Below are 25,233 nucleotides of genomic sequence, written 5' to 3' on the forward strand. Positions count from 1 at the left end.
AGATTCATGAGCTGGTCTTTTCCATGAAGTCAGGGCTGAGCAGCTCTCTCTGGCAAATGAGCCTCACACTGGCTTCTGGTAAGAAGTCATGTAGTCAAACCAGTACGACAAGCCCCCCAGCCAGAGTCTCAGTTGTTTAGAAACCCAGGGTGACACCAGAAAGTTAACCTTTGCAGATTTCCTCCACGTGACCATGTAGTATTGCCAAATTGCTGTGGCCACTGACCATCTTGGTGACTAGAAGGTGTTTCCTCTAGAGGTAACATCTCTCCAGGAGTCTAAATGTGGAGAGAGAAAAGCTCTTCTTTGCCTTCAGTGTCTCCCTGACCTCTCTGGAATGTTCTCTCCTTTTCACCAGAGAGGACATCAAAGATACCTATCTGACTAACATCCATTTTATTTTTCTCTTCCCTTCTCCTTCCCACAAATTTCCTAGGCCTGGAAAAGGTCAAGCATTTCTTCCATTTGCCCCAAATCTTATCTTCTCTTTACATTCATTTGATCCAGATGGAGCGTGCCCTCAACACCATAGTGAATCCCCTGAGCATTTTTATAACCTAAACAGGGAGCAAAGGCACTGGGGATCCTGAACATTCTACTCTCATAACAGCAGTCTCTTTTGATCTCAGAGGCCAGGTAGGATTTTATTCTTTCTCTTCATAATACCCAAATATCTGCTGAGGTTAATGGGTGTTTTGGGTAGATGAGGATGGAGCTCTAGTACTCAGAAAGTCTAAATGAAAAGTATATTGATAAGGTTTACAGCATCAACTTGTTTGTGACTATTATACTTATCATTAGGAGTTGTTTTACCCATTACCCCCTACAGTTCCAAAGGGCTGATGAGTTTTAATCCTCATGTAAAGAACTCTCCAGAAATGAGTAAAATCTAGTTTATTTTCCAGTATAATCTCTATGAAACAGGGATATCAGAAGCTTTGAACAACTACTTGCATTGACAGGAAGTAGTGCCAGAAGTTTCTATAATGGGAGAAGCCACTTTTAGGTACATTCAGTAGAGCCCTATATATAAATTAATTGCCTCAAGACATATATTACAGTCTGGCAAAGCTCTCCTTTGCTGACCAACAACCTGCGGCCAACCCCAGGTGGAGTGAAGGTGAACATGAAGGAGAACTGCTGCTTTAAGGTTCGTTAGCCAAAAGAAGAAAATGAAGAAGAAACTGAGGAGGCCAAATCCCAATCCAGGGAGCACATGTGAGACACTGCACAGAACCTCCAGCACTGTTCTGGAGGGATGTGAGAGGGCCTAAGTCCTTAAACGTCAGTGACAAGTTGGTGAACTTAGAGGAAAACTATTTAAACATTACAAAGGCTTCTTACTTTTTTCTCTTTCCCTGCATTGAGGCCTGGGAAAAGTGATGGACACATGTTAGATCACAAAGGAATTGACTATATCCATATATTTACTATTTAAAGTATTTTAATTTCTCATCTTATATTGCTGATTTAGCCTCATTCTTTAAGAATATAAGCATCATTGGCTTTATTATTAGTATATTTTAATTTGTAAGCACCAAATCATTCATGGGTCAATGAGTTCTAAAGCTTACCTGGTTTCTGAATAACAGAGACAGATATTGATACTGCTTCTTAGAGTTATTATCACAGTGTTGCTAAAATAGAAGTCATGCTATTCCCTCTGCCTAGAAACTCCTCTCCTATTCTTTACACATTTAACTTCTTATTCTACTTCCACACTTCTCAGACCCAACACTCATATTTAAATCAGATTCCCATTATACTCTCTCACTGCATCCTCTAACACTTGTCTTGATTCGTACTCGTATATCTATTTGTGTTATTTATTATTTTTAATATTTGAAACAATAGTTCATTCTTCAGAGAACCAAAGGGGAGAGAGAGAAAGAGACCCTCATCATAGATGGCAGGTGGTGGCTAGGAACCTGAGAAGAACACAAAGGGAGGGGTCCACCGCCAGCCATTTCACAATACTTGCCTCTTGGGATTTACATAGAGGGCCCCAGATCCTCCTCGGCACTTCCTTCCCACGGCTTGCTGAGAGCCCATATTCATGATCTTTACTTTCCCTCCAACTTCAAATTTGTTCTTCATCAATTTCTTTGGCTTCTAAACACATGATTGTGAGGATCTAAAGTAGTCGTAGAAAAATGAGAACCAGTGAGCTTAAAAACATGCCTGTGATGTGCAGCAGATTTGGACTTGAACCCTGGACAACCTGATTCCAAGGTGCATGAGCTAGCTTCCTGTTATATCAGCTGCCTGGTGTTCACAGCTCAGCCCCAAGATTGACATTAATGCAACTGTATTTCTGATACTGTGCTCAGGAGCTATAGTAAGCTCCTTGTTCTTTTTATTTTTTTTAGGACCAAGCCCCTATTTCAGCATTCTGCCTTTTTTATGTCCCCAATACATCTATCTATGCAGTTTTCTGTTAAAGCAGACGGGAGGCTGGATTGGGGCAGAACAAATTATGTAATTTGAAAATGGCTTGCCTTTACTCCAAGCAGGTTCTGATACAGACTGCCGGGAAGGAAATGACCCTGTACCATTTTTGAGAATTCTTTGATTTTCAGAAGCAGGGTCACCTGTGCTTTACCCCTTGCTTTGTGAGCCTCCCCACTATTCCAGTTTTTCTAGCACCAGCATTCTTTGTGGTATCAGAGATTTATTTCTAAACCTACTCCCCTGGTATATGTTAGAGCTGTAATTTCCAGGCTCTGACTGCTTTTCTTCCTAAACTTTTTTAGGTTGCTTTCTTTTCATTCTTTTCCACCACCTCCCCTATATTCTGCCTGGACTCTTCTCCTATAACCCCAGCATATCCTGGCACCATGCTTTCCTCACTAACTGAAATGTCTGCCAACTGTTTACCATGGATCTTTGGCACATCTGTGTAGATTCTCTTCTTTTATTTCTACTCAAATAAGCCCCAGAGGACATCTTGTGGTCTATCTGGTTACTGGGTCTCCATCATTCTAACCCCGCCACCATTTGTCTGGACCTCCTCGCCACAGATATCCACACAATTATCCCTTGTTCTTTATTGTTAACTTGAACCTTCTTTTAATAGCTTCACCATGGATGAATGAGCTTTTAAAAAGAGAGATGTGTCTTCCTTACATACATTTTTATATGAATTCTTGTTTTATAGCCCCTGAATGGGTTGATTTGTTCAGAAAACACAATAGAGCACAGATGTTTGGGCCAAGTGTGCTTGGTAAATGGTATTCTCTAAAGAATGTTTTTAGGTATATGAACACTCGCAACAAAAGATGGACATGTTTCCATTTTGCAAGGCTTTAATTTTTTTCTCAGTCTTGTCAAAAATTGGATTCATGAACTAAATTGGTAGAGTATTTGTTTAAAATTATCACTAACAAAATATATGAATCTATATATTAAAGCTTATAAAACCACTTTCATAAAAACTTAAAACCTTTTAAGTGTTAGTATTGCCAAACATTCCTAAGCCTAACATAGGTTAGGGCATGCTGCCTCATATTCTTGCTCAGAGGAATATCTATTGTTTTTGTCTGTGAGCCACAGAGAATGGTTGTGATATGGATATGTAGGTATAGGATGGTGTGTTGTGGTGTTACTGCATGGGACCTTTGTCAAATTCCTATTTGGTGGAATTTGTTGAATATAAAAACACTGTACTTCTGTGAGTTTGCTTTTGAAAAATTTTCCTGGTAACTGTGGCCATAGCAATTACCTGAAACAAAAATTGGTAACTTATTTCCTTTTACCTCCTCAAAGTAGGTTGAGACTAAGAGTATACTCTGAGGATTTTACAATTAGTTATTATGGTTTTTTATTTTTTAATCTTTCAGTGATTTTGCTTATGTAGGGAAGACCTACATAGTAACTGATATTAATATGTAAAACATTTTCAATCAGTACCAATAATCACTCATGTTTTCATGTAAAGTGGTTTTGAATACCTGAAGCTTTTAGACTCTCATTTTACTGATAATAATTGGTATCTATAGATATAGAAATAATAGGTAGAGAGGTAAGTAGCTTCAAATTTCAGTAAACTGATAGAGTTAAATACATTCGATTGTGCTGTTTCAGAGAAGTTCAGGATAAGGTCACATCTGAAAAGTGAGCCCTCTCGCATTCTAGAAAAAATGCCAGTTTGGAATTTCCATATTTGAGACACCCCCACCCCTACCAATAAAATATAGGTTATATGATTCTAAAGTTTTCAGCTAGAACATTTTTCCTTCAAGGCAGAAGAAAACTGCAAGTTATTATAGCCCATGATGTGTATTTAAGGAGAATGTGGGATAATAGATAATTTCACCTTATTTCTAGACTAAATTAATATGATTATATATTATTTCATACCACAAGAGAAAAATTATTTTCTTGTAAAGGTTGATTTCTCTCCCAAATTAAATAGACTGCTAGTTATTTTGATCAATATTTTCCATGAATACCACTACCAGCCAGATGTTTTAAGGAAAGAATAAAATCACATTTGTCACTAGTCCTATCCCAAATTTATAATAACTAGGCAACTTGTAGGATATGTGCTATGGTTTCATTGCCTGTTGGTTTGAGTTTGGGGATGGGGAGGAATCACCAGTAATTATCCATCTACACAGCTGACCAAGACACATACAGTCATTGTATGCTCTCGGTTAAGCTGTATAGACAGATCACCATTAAAGACTAAATATAGCTGCCCTCTTGAAGGAAAGAAGCATTTGAATAGATGAGGATGTTGTCTAAGAAAGACTCAAGAACTAAGATCCTAAATTAATAATGGAGTATGTGCTTTAGAGGGCACATGCAAGGAATATTCAATGAATTAATCACCATAAACTTACTCAAGATGAATTGAGGTGCTCTCATTCAAACAGGTAAATGAAAGAATTAAAATTAAGAGATGTGCTTTTGCTTACATTACCTGGTTAGCTTCCTCCAGCTAGCCCATCAAGTGAATTGAAAGCTGTGCCTCCTAGAAGGGGAAAATTAAAGCCTATAATATATAAAATATCATAGTTCCTATAATGTTTTTTGTTAATAAAAGTGTGGAGAGAGCCCAGCCACTGGAATTGGAATCTCAAGCAAAGCTACATAAGAGGGAGTTTATCAGAAAAAAAGTGAATTGATAAGATACCCATTAATGGACTATGCCAGACCCCTAAGGAGAGGTATGCCTTGCAGAGAAGACAATGCTCTAGCAGCCAGTGTGAGGGGGTCACTCCCCAGAAGTGCCCTGTGAACCAGAGAAGATAGATATTAATTTTCTGCATTGTGATATCAAGAATAAGTTTGTTTCCCTCTATTTTGTCATATCAAAAACCAAACAGATGTTTTGCTAGTAAATTGGACTACATATAAATTGTTCAGATAATTAAAAATGTGTTCAGCTAAAATAGAACAGTGAAAAACACATTAAAAGATTACTTATAGTAAATGCTGATGGCTATTATATTATGTAAAAGTCTCATAAAATTTTTAAGAAAGCCTCAAGAGTCTCAATAGACATATGTATAAAATGTATAATAAGCAATATCTATTGAGAGAATGGAAATGTTGTCAACATTGAGAATAACAATATAAATGATTATGCAATGCTATTTTCTTCTGGTGAAAAATGAAAGTGATCTTCTAGCCCCATTGATTGCAGCACAGAAAAGTGAAGAATAAAAAATGACATTCTAGAAATATATTTGTCAGTTCTTGTCAATAAAAATTATGTAGTAATATCCTTTGGCCTACTAATTTTACTTCTAGAAACTACCTAAAAAAAGAAATAGTAGTGAAAGCAAAAAAAATTATGCACAACCATATTCACTGAATCTCATAGATCTGTGGTCACCCTGGTTCCATCCCTGACAGGTTCCATGGCTTTAAGTTATTGCTCTGAGTAAGCCTCAGTTTGCTTATCTGTAAGCTTGAGAAGCTCTACCTCAATCAGTTATGAGTATGAAGATGGTATATATATCAACTGCTTAGTGCCCATGCTGAATAATTGACTGCAATACAATATCACTAATAAATCTCTAGCTGTAGGGAAATGACTATTAGGTTAATTTGACAGATCAAATTGATAGACTAGCATGTGCCTATTGATACTGATATTTACAAATAGGAAATAATGCCTACAATTATTATCTTAGAATGTTAATAAATATATCAGCTGCACAGTGATGGTGATTTCTGATATTTAAATGACAAGAAAAGGAAGGAGGGAAAGAAAGAAGGGCAAATGTAAGAAATTGAGTCTAGAAAAATGTCCTGGAAGGAAATATATCACAATGTTAGCAACAGTTATTTGTGTTAGGATGAAGATTTTTTCCCCCATATGGTTGAAAATTTATTGAATAGAAGAATACCCACTCCTAAAAAAATGGCAGTGTGACGAGTTCTGCAGATCTGCTCCCCATAAAATAACGATGACTGATAAACATGATAAAAAGAGAACTATTTAAGATCTTTGCAAATATTCCTGGGGGCATAGAGCTAATGAAAAAATAATATTCAGGAAAATCTATTACATCTCAATAATTAGGTGAGACTCTGTTGTGATTTTTTTGCATATCTTTTTTTATTGGAGTTCTATTTGCCAACAGATAGCATAACACCCAGTGCTCATCCCGTCAAGTGAACCCCTCAGTGACTGTCACCCAGTCACCCCATCCCCCCACCCACCTTCTTTTCCACTACCCCTTGTTCATTTACCAGAGTTAGGAGCCTCTCATGCTTTGTCACCCTCTCTGATTTTTCCCACTCATTTTCTCTCCTTTTCCCTATGATCCCTTTCACTACTTTTTATATTCCCCATATGAATGAAACCATATAATGTTTGTCCTTCTCTTGACTTACTTCACTCAGCATAACACCCTTCAGTTCCATCCACGTCGAAGCAAATGGTGGATATTCATCATTTTTAATGGTTAATATTCCATTGTATATATAGACCACATCTTCTTTATCCATTCATCTTTCAATGGACACCGAGGCTCCTTCCACAGTCTGGCTATTGTGGACATTGCTGCTATAAATATTGGAGTGTAGGTGTTGTGGTTTTTCACTGAATCTGTATCTTTGGGGTAAATCCCCAGCAGTGCAATTGCTGGGCTGTAGAGTAGCTCCATTTTTAACTCTTTGAGGGACCTCCACATAGTTTTCCAGAGTGGTTGCACCAGTTCACATTCCCACCAACAGTGCAAGAGGCTTCCCTTTCTCCACATCCTCTCCAACAATTGTCGTTTCCTGTCTTGTTAATTTTCCCCATTCTCACTGGTGTGAGGTGGTATCTCATTGTGGTTTTGATTTGCATTTCCCTGATGGCCAGTGATGCGGAGCATTTTCTCATGTGCTTGTTGGCCATGTCTATGTCTTCCTCTGTGAGATTTCTGTTCATGTCTTTTGCCCATTTCATGATTGGATTGTTTGTTTCTTTGCTGTTGAGTTTAATAAGTTCCTTATAGATCTTGGATACTAGCCCTTTATCTGATATGTCGTTTGCAAATATCTTCTCCCATTCTGTAGATTGTCTTTTAGTTTTGTTGACTATTACTATTGCTGTGCAGAACCTTTTAAATCTTGATAAAGTCCCAATGGTTCATTTTTGCTTTTGTTTCCTTTGCCTTCATAGATGTATCTTGCAAGAAGTTGCTGTGGCCAAGTTCAAAAAGGGTGTTGCCTGTGTTCTCCTCTAGGATTTTGATGGATTCTTGTCTCACATTTAGATCTTTGAACCATTTTGAGTTCATCTTTGTGTATGGTGTAAGAGAATGGTCCAGTTTCATTCTTATGCATGTGGCTGTCCAATTTCCCAGCACCATTTATTGAAGAGACTGTCCTTTGTCCAGTGGATAATCTTTCCTGCTTTGCTGAATATTAGTTGACCATAGAGTTGAGGGCCCATTTCTGGATTCTCTATTCTGTTCCATTGATCTATGTGTCTGTTATTGTGCCAGTACCACACTGTCTTGATGACCACAGCTTTGTAGTACAACTTGAAATCTGGCATTGTGATGCCCCTAGCTCTGGTTTTCTTTTTCAATATTCCCCTGGCTATTTGGGGTCTTTTCTGATTCCACACTAATCTTAAGGTTATTTTTTCCAACTTTCTGAAGAAAGTCCATAATATTTTGATGGGAATTGCATTGAACGTGAACATTGCCCCGGGTGGCATGCTTCTTCACAATATTAATTCTTCCAATCCACGAGCATGGAATATTTTTCCATCTCTTTGTGTCCTCCTCAATTTCTTTCAGAAGTGTTCTATAGATTTTAGGGTATAGATCCTTTACCTCTTTGGTTAGGTTTATTCCTAGGTATCTTATGCTTTTGGGTGCAATTGTAAATGGGATTGACTCCTTAATTTCTCTTTCTTCTGTCTCATTGTTAGTGTATAGAAATGCCACTGATTTCTGAGCATTGATTTTGTATCCTGCCACACTGCCGAATTGCTGTATGAGTTCTAGCGATCTTTGGGTGCAGTCTTTTGGGTTTTCTATGTACAGTATCATGTCATCTGCAAAGAGGGAGAGTTTGACTTCTTCTTTGCCAATTTGAATGCCTTTAATGTCTTTTTTTTGTCTGATTGCTGAGGCTAGGACTTCTAGTACTCTGTTGAATAGCAGTGGTGAGAGTGGACGTTCCTGTCTTGTTCCTGATCTTAGGGGAAAGGCTCTCAGTTTTACGCCATTGAGAATGATATTTGTTGTGGGCTTTTCATAGATTGCTTTTAAGATGCTGAGGAATGTTCTCTCCATCCCTAGACTCTGAAGACTTTTGATCAGGAATGGATGCTGTATTTTGTCAAATGCTTTCTCTGCATCTATTGAGGGGATCATATGGTTCTTCTTTTTTCTTTTGTTGATGTCATCTATCACGTTGATTGTTTTATGAGTGTTGAAGCAACCTTGCATCCTGGGGATAAATCCCACTTGGTCATGGTGAATAATCTTCTCAATGTGCTGTTGGATCCTATTGGCTAGTATCTTGTTGAGAATTTTTGCATCCATATTCATCAGGGATGTTGGTCTATAATTCTCCTTTTTGGTGGGGTTTTTGTCTGGTTTGGGAATCAAGGTAATGCTTGCCTCACAAAATGAGTTTGGAGTATTCCATCCTTTCTATCCTTTGGAATAGCTTAAAATAGAATAGGAATTATTTCTTCTTTAAAAATTTGATAGAATTCCCCTGGGAAGCCATCTGGCTCTGGACTTTTGTGTCTTGGGAGATTTTTGATGACTGCTTCAACTTCAATTTCCTCACTGGTTATTGGCCTATTCAGGTTTTCTATTTCTTCCTGTTCCAGTTTTGGTAATTTGTGGTTTTCCAGAAATGCATCCATTTCTTATAGGTTGCCTAAATTATTGGCATTTATAGCTGCTCATAATACATTTTAAAATCGTTTTTATTTCCTTAGTATTGGTTGTGATCTCTCCTCTTCCATTCATGATTTTATCAATTTGAGCCTCTTTTCTTTTCTTTTTAATAAGGCTGGCTAATCGTTTATCTTATTAATTCTTTCTATATTATTAATTCTTTCTAACTCCTGGTTTTGTTGATCTGTTCTACAGTTCTTCTCATCTCTATTTCATTGAGTTCTGCTTAAATCTTTATTAACTCTCTTCTTCTGCTTGGTGTAGGTTTTATTTGCTCTTTTTCCAGTTCCTTTAGGTGTGAGGTTAGCTTGTATATTTGAGGGTTTTTTTCCAGTTGGGGGATGCTTGTATTGTGATGTATTTCCCTCCTAGGACTGTTTTTGCTGTATCTCAAAGAGTTTGAACAGCTGTATCTTCATTTTCATTAGTTTCCATGAATCTTTTAAATTCTTTTTTAATATACTGGTTGACCAATTCATCTTTTAGTAGTACGTTCTTTAACCTCCACATGTTTGTGATCATGGTATCTCCCCTGCCAGGTAAGTATATGTTGTCATTCATTTGGGGAATATAAATAATAGTGAAAGGGAAAATAAGGGAAGGGAGAAGGAATGTGTGGGAAATATCAGAAAGGGAGACAGAACGTAAAGACTGCTAACTCTGGGAAACGAACTAGGGGTGGTAGAAGGGGAGGAGGGCGGGGGGTGGGAGTGAATGGGTGACGGGCACTGGGTGTTATTCTGTATGTTAGTAAATTGAACACCAATAAAAAAAAATAAAATAAAATAAAATAAAAAAATAAAAAAAAAAAAAAAAAAAAAAAAAAAAAAAAACCTCCACATGTTTGAGTTTCTTCCGAATTTCTTCTTGTGATTGAGTTCTAGTTTCAAAGCATTGTGGTCTGAAAATATGCAGGGGACAATCCCAATCTTTTGGTATCAATTGAGACCTTATTTGTGACCCAGTATGTGATCTATTCTGGAGAAAGTTCCATGTGCACTTGAGAAGAATGTGTATTCAGTTGCATTCATATGGAAATTCTGTAAATATCTGTGAAATCCATCTGGTCCAGTGTATCGTTTAAGGTCTTGTTTCTTTGGAGATGTTGTGCTTAGAGGATCTGTCATTTGCAGAAAGTGCCGTGTTGAAGTCTCCTACTATTAGTGTATTATTATCTAAGGATGTCTTTACTTTGGTTATTAATTGATTAATTAATTAATTGGCAGCTCCCACATTAGGGGCATAAATATTCATGATTGTTAGGTCTTCTTGTTGGATAGACCTTTTAATATGATATAATGTCCCTGTTCATCTCTTACTATAGTCTTTGGGGTAAACTATAATTTATCTGATACGAAGATTGCTATCCCAGCTTTCTTTTGAGGACCATTTGAATGGTAAATTGTTCTCCAACATTTTCAGGCTAGAGGTGTCATTAGGTCTAGAATAAGTTTCTTGTACACAGCAAATAAGTGGGTCTTGTTTTTTTGTCTAGTCCAAAACCCTGCATCTTTTGATGGGATCATTTAGCCCATTCAGGTTCAGAATAACTATTGAAAGATATGAATTTAATGTCATCATAATACCTATTCAGTCCCTGTTTTTGTGGATTATTTCTTTGGGCATCAGCTTTCTTTTACAGAGTCTGCCTTAATATTTCTTGCAAAGCTGGTTTGGTGGTCCCATATTCTTTCAGTTTCTGCCTATCTTGGAAGCTCTGTATCTCTCCTTCTATTCTGAATGAGAGCCTTGCTGGATAAAGTATGCTTGGCTGCAAGTTCTTCTCATTTAGTACTCTGAATATATCCTGCCAGCCCTTTCTGGTGTGTCAGGTCTCTATGGAGAGGTCTGCTGTTAATCTAATATTTCTCCCCATTTAAGTTAGGAAACTCCTGTCTCTCACTGCATTAAGAATTTTATCTTTATCTTTGGAATTTGCAAGTTTCACTATTAAAAGTCGAGGTATTGAATGGTTTTTATTGATTTTGGGGGTGGGGCCATCTCCTGGATCTGAATGGGTGTTTCCTCCCCCAAATTAGGGAAGTTCTCAGCTGTGATTTGTTCAAATATGATTTCTGTCCCTCTTGGTGCTCTCTGGAACTCCAATTATACTATACTCTATATGTAGATTCTTCCTTCTGAGGCTGTCATTTATTCCCCTTAACATTTCTGCATAGTCTTTTATTTTTTTATTTATTTTTTTATATAATTTTTTTTTTTACATTTTTATTTATTTATGATAGTCACAGAGAGAGAGAGAGAGAGAGAGAGAGGCAGAGACACAGGCAGAGGGAGAAGCAGGCTCCATGCACCGGGATCCTGACGTGGGATTCGATCCCGGATCTCCAGGATCGCGCCCTGGGCCAAAAGCAGGCACCAAACCGCTGCGCCACCCAGGGATCCCAATTATACTATACTCTATATGTAGATTCTTCCTTCTGAGGCTGTAATTTATTCCCCTTAACATTTCTGCATAGTCTTTTAATTGTTTTTCTCTTTTTTCCTTTGCTTACTTCCTTGCCATCAATTTGTCTTCTATGTCGCTCACTCTTTCTTCCACTTCATTAACCCTCATTGTTAGGACGTCCAGTTTGGATTGCGTCTCATTTAATTGATTTTTAATTTTGGCCTGATTAAATCCAAATTATGCAGTCATGAAATGTCTTGAATCTTTTATGCTTTTTTCCAGAGCCACCAGTAGCTTTATAGTTGTGCTTCTGAATTGGCTTTCTGACATGGAATTGTAATCCAAATTCTGTAACTCTGTGGGAGAGAGTACTGTTTCTGATTCTTTCTTTTGTGGTGAGTTCTCCCTTCTAGTCATTTTGCTCAGTGCAGAGTGGCTGTATGAGTGGGCTGAGTCAAGAATATCAACCACGACCTAAGTAAGTTTCACCCTAGATGACTCTGACCAGGTTACAGACCAGAAAATAAAAACAAAGATCAGAATGAAATAAAACTAAAGGACCACTAAGGTGATAAACAAATTTTAAAACAAAGTAGCAAAAAATAAAAGGCCAAGAAACCCAAAGAAGAAGAAAAAAAAGAGAAAAAAGCAAAGTAAAGAGGAAAAAAAGAAAAAAATATAAAAAAGAGAAGAAAAGGGGGGGGGGACTGGAAGATGGTGGTGGTGATGAAGTTGTAGTGGAGGAAGAATGTAGTCTACCTCATGGGTCCTAGAGGGTGATCCTCTTGGTTCTGAGTGTATTAAGTTCTGTATGTTAGAAGATGCTCAGTCCCAAATTTATGTAAACCAGAAATACTTGTAGAGAGCCCCAACATTGACCACCAAAACATAGATAAAAGAAGAAGGGGGGGGGCAGAATAGGAATGAGGAGAGAATATAATCTCACAGAATGATCCAGCACGGTATACCACTTGGTTCTGGGTGCATGCTGGTCATGTTTTAGAAGGTATTAACTTCCACCATGGTAGAACAAAATGAGGCAGAGAAAACAAAAAATAAAACAAAAAAACACATCTCATATATTTCCCAAAATTAAGTTTAGTATGTTGAAGGGAATCTAGAAGTGGAAAATATATCTAGAATCTGTAATTGTAGAAATATAAAAATAAAAAAAGGAAGAAACTTAAAAATGAAGAGGTGGTAAAATATTGTAGTTAAGGTGGGAGAAGAGGAAAAAAATGGAAAATATAGTCTAATATAAAAACGAGTTGTACTGGAAAAAGGGGGAAAAAACAACAAAATGGGTACCCTCTAGTTGTATATACTGTAAATCCCTCTACTTCCCTTGGAGCTTTCCAGTGCTGCTTGGTCAATAACTTGCTTTTCCCCTGTCCTTCCAGCGGGTCTTCCGGGGGAGGGGCCTGCTGTGCTGACTCTCAGGTGTGTGCACCTGGGGAGATGCCCCGGCCCCTGCTGAGTGCAGGCTCAGTCAGAGCTGTGTACCCTGCGAGGTCCCTGTTCCCTGGAGGCCCCGCCCCTCCCAGGCACAGGGTGACACAGGAGGGACAACAACACTGCCTGACATAGGTCAGCTCCCCAGCCCTAGATTCAGCTCCCCAGTAACTGCCCAGTCTCCCAGTCCGCACTGTCCTGGATTCTCCCCGGGGGGGGGGGGGGCGCTGCCCTGCACAGCTCGGGGGCCCCGGGGCAGGAGCGTCCCCGCTGTCCTGGGCCCTCCCTGCCCCCGCCTGTCCCGGGGGAGCAGGGTCCCGGGCTGTGTCCCCCGCGCCCTGGGCAGCCCCCTCCGCCCGGAGCCCCCGCCTGCCCCCCGGCTCCTCCCCGAGGCCCCCCGGCGCGGCTCCGGCCCTTCCCCGAGCTCGGCCGGCGGGTTGTGGCGCACTTTACTCCCGGGCACACTTCCTGTATTAGTGACTCCGGGAACCTGGAGTCTGTTGTGATCAAGTGTGACTTGCTCTCTCCCTCCTCTTCCCCCAGATCAATGTGATAGAAGCTTTAGTTTGGGTCAGCATAGCCAAGAACACAAATTTCTTGCTTCCTCTCTCCTTATCCCCAGGTCTCTGTTGAAGGCGATGGTATCTCAGGTAGGGTAGGACATCAGCACTTCTTAGCCCCTCCGCTTTGTGTTGCAGAGGCTGTATTCTTGGTGAGCATGGCTAAGAGGCTGAGTGGAGGGGGGCTTCTTTCACACACTCCTCTCTCGTAGAATGGAGGTTTGTTTCCAGGCAGTGCAGACCAAGTATGGGGCCAGGGTTTACTTCACTTAAGCTCAGTTGTATGGCAGAGGTTCCACTCTGGGAGAGAAGACTGGTTGAACAATTGAGAGGACCAAATGCTACTGCCCTTGTTGAGTGACCTGCTCATAAAGCATACTGCAACTCCAGCTCTGGGGTAGAATCCTGGAGGGGAGAGTAGATAGATTCTAATCACAAAGAGCCCCAAAGCTCCCCTAAGGAAACAATTTTACTTAGAATAGACAGTGGAGAAGTTCAGCCTCATGGCATGCTTGTAAACAAGGGAGATTCTGGTGGTACCATCTAGAAGCAGGCTGGTATCCTCAGCCACCTAGTTTACAGAAAGAAGCGGGGGCGGGGTGGGGGTGGGGGGATAGAGTGGGGGGAGTGGGGGGGGTGGGGGGGTGGGGGGTGGGGGGGGTATGCTGGGGAGAAAGACTACTAAGGAGAGCACTGCTGGGCTCCAGATCAAACCTCAAAGCCTGGCCTTAAAATGTACCGCTTCAAAGACATCTGAATTAATTCACCTTAGACTGCAGTACAGTTTAGGACCCAGAGAATTGTTGAAAATAGTAACAGAGCAATCAGATAGCAGTGAGTGGAAGCTAACAGCTGGGTGTGATGCCAAAAGAGGCAGGTAGCTTCACATAAATCAGGAAAAAGGTAGCCAAAGACTTTGCTAAAACTGTCATAGTATGAAGATTGCATACAATCAAGGTTGTACCCTCTGAGAAGTCAACAGCAGAGATTTCATGCAGAGAGGGATATAGATTTCTCTCAAATAGACCACTAAACGAATATATAAGCAAACAACAACAGTAAGCCTGGCAGCAGGCGGGTGAATGGTGTTGTACACAGAGCCATTACAATATAATTTCTAAAATGTCCAATTTCTAACAAAAAAAATATGAGAAATGCAAAGAAATCAAAAAGCAAAGCAAAGGAAACTGCCTGTAAGATGTCAGACTTAGACAAAATTTTCAAAGCAGCTATTATTAACATTCTCAAAAATTATGATTAAAGAAAAAAACAATATGATGTCAATGTCTCAGCAAATAGAGAATATCAATAAAGAGACAGATTCTAAAAGAACCAATGGAAATTCAGAGTACAACAGCTGAAATGAAAAATTCACATGAGGGGCTCAATAGTAGAATTGAACTGGCAGAAAAAAGAATCAGCCATCTTGAGGATAAATTGATAGAGATTATGCAATCTTAAGAACAGAGGAAAAAATGAAGAAAAATGAACACAGCCTCAGGAGAGTATGTGATACCACTAGAGAAAATAGTGAAAGCCAAAGATGAAGAGAAGATCTTAAAAGTTAAGAGAGAAACAACCCATCATATGTAATAGAAAAATATCAAGAGATGATTTCTCATTAGAGACAGTGCAGGTCAGAAGCAATAGGATGATAATAAAATTCCTGGAAAAATAAAAATTACAAGAATCTTATATCCAACAAAACTATTTTTCTTTTTTTTTAATTTTTATTTATTTATGATAGTCACACAAAACTATTTTTTCAAAAGTGACGGCAATATAAAGACATTCCAAGACAAATAAAACCTAGAAAAATTATTGCTAGCAGACCTGCCTTGGAAGAAATACTAATGGAAGCTCTTCAAGCTAAAAGCAGTGATTCCAGACGGTAAGTAATTTAACCCACATGAAAAAACAGAACTCTAGTAAAGATAATTATGTAGATAATTAAAAAAGACAGTAAAAATTACATATTTCCGCCACTTTCTTCTTTTAATTGAGCTAAAAAGCAATCACATAAGAATGTATATAATTGTTACTGGCTTACAGCATATGGAAACATAATATATTTTATAATAACAGCAGGAACAAGGTGGGTAGAAATAAAGGTGTGTTAGAGAAAGGAAATGACACCAGATAAGCTGGAATCCATAGGAAGAAATGAAGAGATCAAGAAATAGTAAATAAGAGACTATAACAAATTATATAAATATATTTTAGCTCTACCTTCTTCTTTCAGCTTCTTTAGTAGCCATCAAATAACATAAGGGAATAAACTTTAAAATGTATTGTTGGCTTGCAACACATCTAGATGGATGGCAATAATAGCACAAAACAGGAGAGAAGGAAAAGAGCTGCCCAGGGTAATGATTCTATATATAATTTGATTGAAGTTAGTATAAATCTGAAGTAGATTCTAATAAATTTAGATATATATATAGAAAGCCTTAAAGTAACCACTGAGAAATAACTAAAAAAATAGTGAACGTACTCCTAAAGTCATTAAATATGAGTAAATCTTTGTGACTTGGGTAGGCAAAGCCTTCTTAGATAGGACACCAGAAGTATAGGCAACAGAAGAAAAAATAGACTGGCCGTTATCCAGATTAACCTTTTGTTTTTTAAAGGGTACCATGAAGTATGTTAAAAGACAGCCTACACAATGCTAGAAAATATTGCATTGATAAATGATTCATATTTAGAATTTATACAGAATTCTTACAACTAAATAATAAAAGACAAATAATCCAATCAAAAATGGGCAAAGGAACTGAATAGACATTTCTCCAAAGAAAATATGCAAAAAGCCAGTAATCACATCAAAAGATGATCAACATCATTAGCCATCAAGGAAATGCAGGGTAAAGGCAAAACCAACATGAAATACCACTTCATACCTACTAGGATGGATTTAATTAAAGTCAGATAATAATTAGTGATGACGAGGATGTGAAGAAAGTAGGACACTCATCTATTGTCATTAGGGATGAAAAATGATGGAAAGCAGTCTCATTCTTCAAAAGGTCAAATACAGAGTTACCATGTCACTTAGCAATCCACTCTAGAGAGAATTCCACCTCAGAAAAATGCAAATATATGTCCTCACAAAAACTTCTAAGTGACTATCCCAAGCAGCATTATTCATAATTTCCACAAAATAGAAACAACCCAAAAGTCCATCACCTAATAAATGATAAACAAAATGTATATGTATATTGTGTAATATGATATATTATATGATTCCATTTACATGAAATGTCCAGAATAGGCAAATCTACTGAGACAGGAAGTAGACTAATGGTTACCTGGGATGGTAAAGCTGGGGCAAAATGAGGAGTCACTCTTAATGCCTATGAGGTTTCCTTTGGGGTATAAAATGTTCTAAAATTTATTGTGGTGATGGTTGCACAACTCTGGATATACTAAAACTACTGTACTGTACACTTTATTTTTTTTTTTTACTTTTTAAAGATTTTATTTATTTATTTGAAAGAGAGAGAGAGCAAGAGCAGGGGGAGGGGCAGAGGGAGAGGGTGAAGCAGATTCTCCACTGAGCAGGGAGCTTGATGGTGGGCTCAATCCCAGGACCCTGGGATCATGACGTGAGCTGAAGGTGGATGCTTAACTGAGCCACCCATGTGCCCTGGACTGTACATTTTATTTTATTTCATTTTATTATTTTTTATTTATATGATAGTCACAGAGAGAGAGAGAGAGAGAGGCAGAGACACAGGCAGAGGGAGAAGCAGGCTCCATGCACCAGGAGCCCGATGTAGGATTCGATCCCGGGTCTCCAGGATCGCGCCCTGGGCCAAAGGCAGGCGCCAAACCGCTGCGCCACCCAGGGATCCCTGGACTGTACATTTTAAATGGGTGAACTGTATGGTATGTGAATGACATATCAATAAAGCTGTTAAAGTATATTGAATAAATACAGCCCTTATAACAAAGTGTACATAAATACACACTCAATACACTTTTCTCTGTAGAAACACACTATTTCATAAGGTTCTTCTAACAGTTAATGCCATAATTCTTTGAGAATATTAAACAGACATAAAAAGATAAAGATTTTTATAATGATAAATTGAATGTAATCAGGTAGCAAAGCACAGAGAGACTTTAAGAATGAAGAGGAAGTGGTGAGATCTAGGTTTTGCCACATTTGGGGAAATACTGCTCCAGTGAAAATAAAACTTGACGGAATCCTTAATGGATGGGGTCTTCCCTTAAGTAACAAATCTCCCATGGATAAACATGTTTTGTTTTTAAAGGGTTTCTTAAGGAGCTGCTATTTTGTTGGGCACTGGTGGTCAAGGTGTTTTACATACATTATCATTTGTTCTCATACAACACATTCTACAAATGAAAATATGAGAGCTTTGTAAAAAAAAAGGTAACTTTGCCAGCTTTCATACTAGTATGTGGTGGAATAAAGACTAGAATTTAGGAGTGCTTATTATGTCATTCTATGTTGATTATTGTGATTTAGAACTCTGTGTGATGCTTCAAACAAATCTTATTAAAATGAATTTTGCACGTCACTTGATTCAAAATTAAGAAGAGAGAGTGGAAATTTGAGAAGTCATTAATTCATGAATAAATCTTAAAGGTCTTAAGGAGAATTCCCAAGATTTTTCAAATAGTAAGCCTTAAAAATGTAGCACCTTAGGTCACATTAGCAACTTTTCCAAGGGAAAGTAATGTATTTTTTAGTTCTTCCTGGATAGGTATCATTAACAATTTTTATTGCTTACTCAGTTCTTCAAAAAAATAATTTCTTGAGGCAAGTCAATGGAAATATCTTGGTCATATTTATGAACAATTTTAAGGGATTGCCTCTTTCTCAGACTAGAATGTATAATATATCAAGTAGTTTCTCAGCTCAATACATTTTAGCAATGTCCCTTATGTAAGTGAAATGTCTTAATGTAAACAATATATAATGAACTCTAACACTGCACTAACCCTGTGCTCCAGAATACATATTAAAGAAAAAAAAATCAGGCTGATGAAATTTTTAAAAAGTTACTTAAATGTTTACTTTTGTGTAGAAAAATGACTTTTTTTCTAGTGGAGAAGTAAACTGGCAATAGAATTTTGACAAGAGGATTTGTATGATTCCAATTATAATATAGGTCCCAAAGTAATAAATGTGTTGGTCGTAACGTCCTACTTGTGTGAGCCCCTGAGAATTCCTTCTAATGGAATTCCCAATGAGGTCATCCCTTTGCAAACATCATCTCACCAGCATGTGGTACTCGGATACCTTGGGTTTTATTCAGATAGTTTCAGATTTGGACAGGGTCATGCCGATTAGAGGGGAGAGAAAGGGTGCGTTCCAATCAGAATAGCCAAAACTTAAACAGACCAGAACTTTACCTTTAGGGATTGATTAATTTGATGTATTAAAAATTTATAGAGTTGGATCCATTCACTCCAGTGGAACCCTAAACAATTCCCAGGACAGGCAAAATGCCCAACTTGTCTTTGAGAACAGACATGTATGTTACATGACAGCTGTTTATGTCTTCTGACATAGGAGGAGATCTTTTGGCTTTGCAATTTGGCAATGACATACACTTTTTGGCCAGCAGAGCAGATATATTGTGGATTAAGATGAAAGGTAGAAAGAGTAAAAGGTAGATCATAGGGAGTGATCACAGGGTGATGATAAATCAGAGCAGGAAATGCTTATTTAGATAAATGAGACACATTAATGGCTAAAACGTCATTTGTGGGAATCCCCATCCAATAAAGGATTTTAAACTCTAAAATAGATTGAGATAAAAGCACAGGTGGCTTTAAAAAAATGCCTTGTCACATAATTACGGTTCCAAACCTCTTATGTAAAAAAAATATTAAGTAAGAAGGAGGACATTAACTAAAATCCCTCCCACACCAGAATAAATGCTATGGAAAAGCCTAAGACATCCCTGAGTTTCAGTTTCCCATCTATAAAAATCTCAGTAAAAATACTTGCCAGTTTGACCTGTGACCTCTGAGATTTTTTTTCCAAATTAGTCTTTATGATTCTAAGTAAGATATACTTATTGTCAGTTCAAGGTGTCACATTTAGCAGGAGTATATGAATTTTAACAAGTAATGAAGAGGCTTCAGTACCCAAAGGGATGAATCTCTAAGGGTGAACTAACAGGCAATCTGACAGACGCACATGTGTGTGGTGAGGGGGAGCCTTCCACACCCTTAAATCATACTGCCATTTTCCAAAGCAAATTCTAATAAAGAATTCACAAGCTCAGATGAACATTAGAATCTGGGGAGCCTTAAACAATCCTGATATCCAGGCATATCTCAGACCAATTAAATCACGATCTCTGGTGATGGGACTTGCACTTCAATATTTTTTAAAGCTCCTGAGGGGATTCCATTGTGAGTCATGATGAGTACTACTGCCTCACACCTTCGTGTTTTGGAAGAGAAAACTGAAACTCTCATAAGCTAAATGATCGAGCATAGCTCGACGAGTCTATGACAAAGCCAAGACAAGAAATTCGGTCTCCCAACTCTTTACCCCTTTATTTCCATTACGCGACATCCTTCTGCCTCTTCTTGTTTCACATGGTCACCTCTAATTGGCCTGTCTGAGGTCTTAATTTCAGATCCTCCATTCAGCACCTGTAGACGCTGTGTAACAAAGCTGGGGCAGCCTCTCCCAGTGTAATTTTTGCATATCCTTTTCCTTTTTACAAGCATCACTTTCTGGGGCTTGCTAATTTACAGGTGACCCAAGTTCTTTCACCTTATTGAGAAAATTGAGTACCAGAGAAATTAAGTGAGTAGCCAATGGTCATTTAATCCAGCAAAGGGCAGAGTCCAGAAGTGATATTGCTTAACATTTCATTCAAGTTCTTTCTACTTGTCCAAGACACCACCTTTGACTATGGGAGTGTCTTTAAGGAAATACTGGTACCCTTCGTCAAGAAGCTGACACATTTGTCCCAAGATGAAAGAAACTAGATGAAGACCAGCCTGGGGCTGCATTTTTTTTAGGTCAAGCAACCATCTTTTTAGGTCGACCCCAAGATGCTGTTGCAGCTCCAACACATTAGTGCTTGTATGCTGGCTCAGCTGGTGAGGAGGAGCAACTCAGCCCACAGTTTCTTCTGCATGGGTTTCAGCTCAACCCTACAGGCTCCAGTTTGTCCTTGCTTTCCCTTCTATTCTCCCTTCTTAACTGCTTGTCTTCTGGGTTTCAGGTTCCAGCATGAGACACAGAAACAAGAAACAATAGCATCAAATAGACTATGTAACTGTCTCTGGCAATTGTATAAAGTCAAATCCCTACAATGAGTGCCTTTAAAAATACACACACACACACACACACACACACACACACACACACGGCCCTGTGGTTGCATGAGTTCACATTTTCCCATTTCCTCAAAACTAACAACACTCAGACTTTACAATAACCTTTTTCTGACACCCTTTTGACCATTTTTCTGATTTGCCATGCCTTGATTTCCATGATTTTTCCATCCCTCAAGTATGTTTATTACTAATGTTCTCATTCGTGCTGCTGTTTATTCCTTAAGACTTTAATCCTTGAGTTTAGAACACAACAATTTTAATGGCTCTTCTTACCTATATAATGATCAAGAGAGTTAGGAATGTAGTAGAAGCTCACTTAATAACTGTTGAAATTCATAGATCCTTAATGAAGGTCCACTGTTTATATGTTCCTACGTGTTTTTAGTTGGAAGAGGGCTGACAACTTGCCTTTCTGCATATGTTTTAAACAAAGCAGTAGCATTAACCTAGAACAATTTCATTCCTCTGTGTATTTCGGTCATCTTCTTAACACCCAGAGACCTGGCTGATAATTTTGTTACCTAGTTGTAGAAATGCAACTACTACATATTCACTGCAAACTTTTCTGAAAAAGGATACTTCATACCCAATGACTGAATATTAGAGAATAGTTCTCTTTGAATAATTTAGTTCAGTTTTCATTTTTAGAGCAATATCAGTTATCAGTTTTAAAAATGCATATTATGATGATACATTATATGACATACCTCAGTTAGCCTTGTTTTTGAAGTCTAAAGTGATAGACTAGATTTTAAAAGTCAAAACCTGCAAGCAGTTCTCTCTTTACACTTATAATCAGCGTTTGTAAATGCCTATATGATTGTTCTGTGTATATTTTTAAATGGAGAAATTATATGTTACAACTTCATAAAAAAGTATACAAAATTTAAAAACTCAACACTTGAAAAACAAAATAACTTCCCTTTTAAAAGGACAATACTTTTATTTCAGTATAAATATATGTATGATTAAATAAATAGAGCCTTATTCTACATGTACAGTTTAATAATCTACACATTTTTTACTTAAAGGTATAAAAATTTTACACTAAAGCATGGTTTTTAATATCCACATAATATTTTATTCCATGAATATAATCAGTTTACTTAATCACCTATTGTAAGAAATTTGATTATAAGCAATGGTTCAGCAAACCCTCCTTGTTCATCAGTCTCTTTTCCCATAATTTTAATAATCACCTCAAGATAAAAATTTCAAAGTGAAGGTGCTTAAAATATATGCACATTTTAAAACTTTTCATACATATTTTCCGTTTTTTCTTAGAAAAGGTATACCAGGGGCACCTGGGTGGCTCAGTGGTTGAGGGTCTGCCTTCAGCTCAGGTCATGATCCTGGGGTCCTAGGATCAAATCCCGCATTGGGCTCCCTGCGTGGAGCCTACTTCTCCCTCTACTACTTCTCCCTCTGCCTGTGTCTCTGCCTCTCTTTCTTTGTGTCTCTCATGCATAAATAAATAAAATCTTTTTTTAAAAAAAAGGGTATAAAATTATAATTTCATCAATAACCTATCTTCCTTTTGTTTTTGCCAAGTGGATAGCCCCAAATTCTACATAATTATTATTTTAACTCATATTTCCTCAAGTTTCAAGGACAATTTTTTTTTTAAGGACAATATTTTTATACCTTGATATAACTTGTGCTTTAGTGAAAGAAGCAATTGTTTTCATTAAACTTTATCAGGTTTCTTTTATATACAACAAAAAATAGTGATAGTAAACATTATTTTCAGGAGAATAAAAAAGAGCATAATTTTGAAATGAAATGAAGCCCAAGGAAGTAGGAGCATAGCAGAACACTTTCTCTTCCCTCATCCAAAATCATGGTGGACAGGGAGAGGTGAGATTTGCCGAAAGTGGGGATTAAGTTGCTCTGAATATCAAAAGGAGAGTAAGACTGTGCTAACAGCTTTGGCTGGAACTCTGCAAGTGTTAGATTTATAATTGACAAGGCATCAAGCCAAACATATACATCCATGACTGATAAAAGATGTTAGACTAGAAACAAGAGAAGTCAGTCAATATTTTCACAACTTTGTTGAGCTCAAAATGAGATCCCTGAAGACAAAGATGATGATTAACATAACCCCATTATGATAAAAAGGGGGAAGGGCTGGTGAATTACTCAGAAATATATATTAGTCTATTCTAATCTAATTTGGGAGAGAAATTCTACAAGCTTTGAGCTATCCAATAGAGCTATACTTAGCAAGCCCATGGTTTGATGGAGACCAGCCCTGTGCTCTCATTCCTTGGCTCATCAGAATTCTTTAAGGATATCATTACTTTGAAGGTGCTAAGCTATTTTCAGAAAAGAGGAAGCATAGAGTGTGTGTTCTTATTGCTTTAAATGGAACTCAATTTGTTTGGGCAGGTTTGGAGCTGATACTGTCTACGGAGAGAAGACTTCATTTGTAATCATATACAAGCTGTAAAGGACGTTGGTTCTTCAGAAGTGGTTTGAATGAGGAAATTCTTTTCAACTCTCTAAAATTCTGGTGAGAAAAATCTTCCAACCAAGGGAATTGCCCTTCTATAAAAAAGGCAGTTTTGAGAAGAGTGTGCTAATTTGGCAAATGAGTAAGGTGGTTTGTGTCCAGTCTAAACCTACAGCTTCTCCAATATCCCTGGGGACTCCTGGGAGGAAGAATAGCTTGAGGGCTTGATTATTACCCAAAGTTCAAAGCAGGGGGAGGAAAACACAAGAAAGGGGAGGATTAGGATGCTGGGTGGCTCAGTGGTTAAGCATCTGCCTTTGGCTCAGGTCATGATCCCAGGGTCCCAGGATTGAGTCCCACATCAGGTTCCCTACAGGAAGCCTGCTTCTCCCTCTGTGTATCTGCTTCTCCCTGTGTGTCTCTCATGAATAAAAAAATAAATAAAATCTTAGAGAGAGAGGGGGGGAGAATTTAAATAGCAGAAGAGAGACAACAAATAACTAATAACTTGCATAGGAAGGCTTCCAAGGACAGTGCTCTCTTACTCACTCTTCACTCTCAGTTTAAGACTTCTTACATCTGAAGTCCCCTGGGCACACAAAACTGGGCAGGAAATTTCTGAGTCAATTAGCTGCTTGACATTTCTTTTCTGACATGCAAGGAAATAGCCAGACAACAACCTATCATTTACTGCTTTAGACCTAGCTAGAAAAAAAAAAGAACACAACACATGTAATTAATCTCAACTATGCAAATCAACAGAGTGAAGACTTCTTATGTAAAAGAAAGAAATGTTGATAATCTGCCTGAGATAGTGAGTGCACCCTGCTGTTCCATGGACCTAGGCTTGGCCAATCTAGCAGCTCTCTCGCAAACAAAACAAAACAAAACAAAACAAAACAAAACAAAACAAAACACTTTTTAAAGATGGAAGTCACTATCATTATCTGGGATTGCATCTATTGTAGATCTTCTGTTCTAGTTTAGATATAATTTCCCATAATCCAAACCTAGTGGTTGTGAAATTGAATAGCTATAAAACATTTACAAGTTCTTTGAATAATCCATCCTGCCTGGGAAACTGTTTCCTGCCTTTGGTTGCATCTCTAAAACATTGATCAGGGCATCCTTGGACAGAATGTACTTCCCTGGCTTAATGGGCACAGGGTAGACAAGATCCTGAGTTGTACCTACACGTCCAGATGGCTGCCCCAGATTTACATTTATTTTCAAAAACTAGGGATAATATGCTTCATTTTATTGAGCCACAATCCCACTTGCGGGAGATCACTGAGATCAAATGTACTGGCCTAGAACAAGCTTTGGCAAGCCTCTGGGAAGAACATGTCTTTTCTTTCCTAGTTCAGTGTGTTTCCAAGATAATTCCTTGGTTCAAATGGGGTCACCCAACCATAACTTCTCACAGTAGTTTCTTTTAATAACCCAAACTTACCTTTTATCTGAATATGCCCCTTCTGAGTTCTTTAGGTAGTTTAAATATTTTATAATGGGTAAAATCAAGAAATTATGGTCACTGTGCTAAATCTTATATCAACACCCTTTATGAGAGGGTCATGATGGTCAAGAGGTACATAGCAGGAGAGAAATGGGAGAAGAGGACTTCTCAGGGTTGCTATTCTCTCCAATATATCA

At 38.0% G+C, this 25,233-nt stretch overlaps 1 pseudogene across 1 annotated transcript in view; it reads left to right on the top strand.

The window, feature by feature from the left end:
- Positions 1-25,233, top strand: part of LOC144283169 (ubiquitin-conjugating enzyme E2 N pseudogene) — a 67,716-nt pseudogene that overhangs the window by 21,087 nt on the left and 21,396 nt on the right. The window contains exon 4 of the transcript XR_013351577.1: positions 23,517-23,640. The product of XR_013351577.1 is annotated as a ubiquitin-conjugating enzyme E2 N pseudogene (transcript). The remainder of the gene's footprint in view (positions 1-23,516; positions 23,641-25,233) is intronic.

This window comes from Canis aureus, chromosome 14, assembly GCF_053574225.1.
Source record: "Canis aureus isolate CA01 chromosome 14, VMU_Caureus_v.1.0, whole genome shotgun sequence".
NCBI lineage: Eukaryota > Metazoa > Chordata > Mammalia > Carnivora > Canidae > Canis > Canis aureus.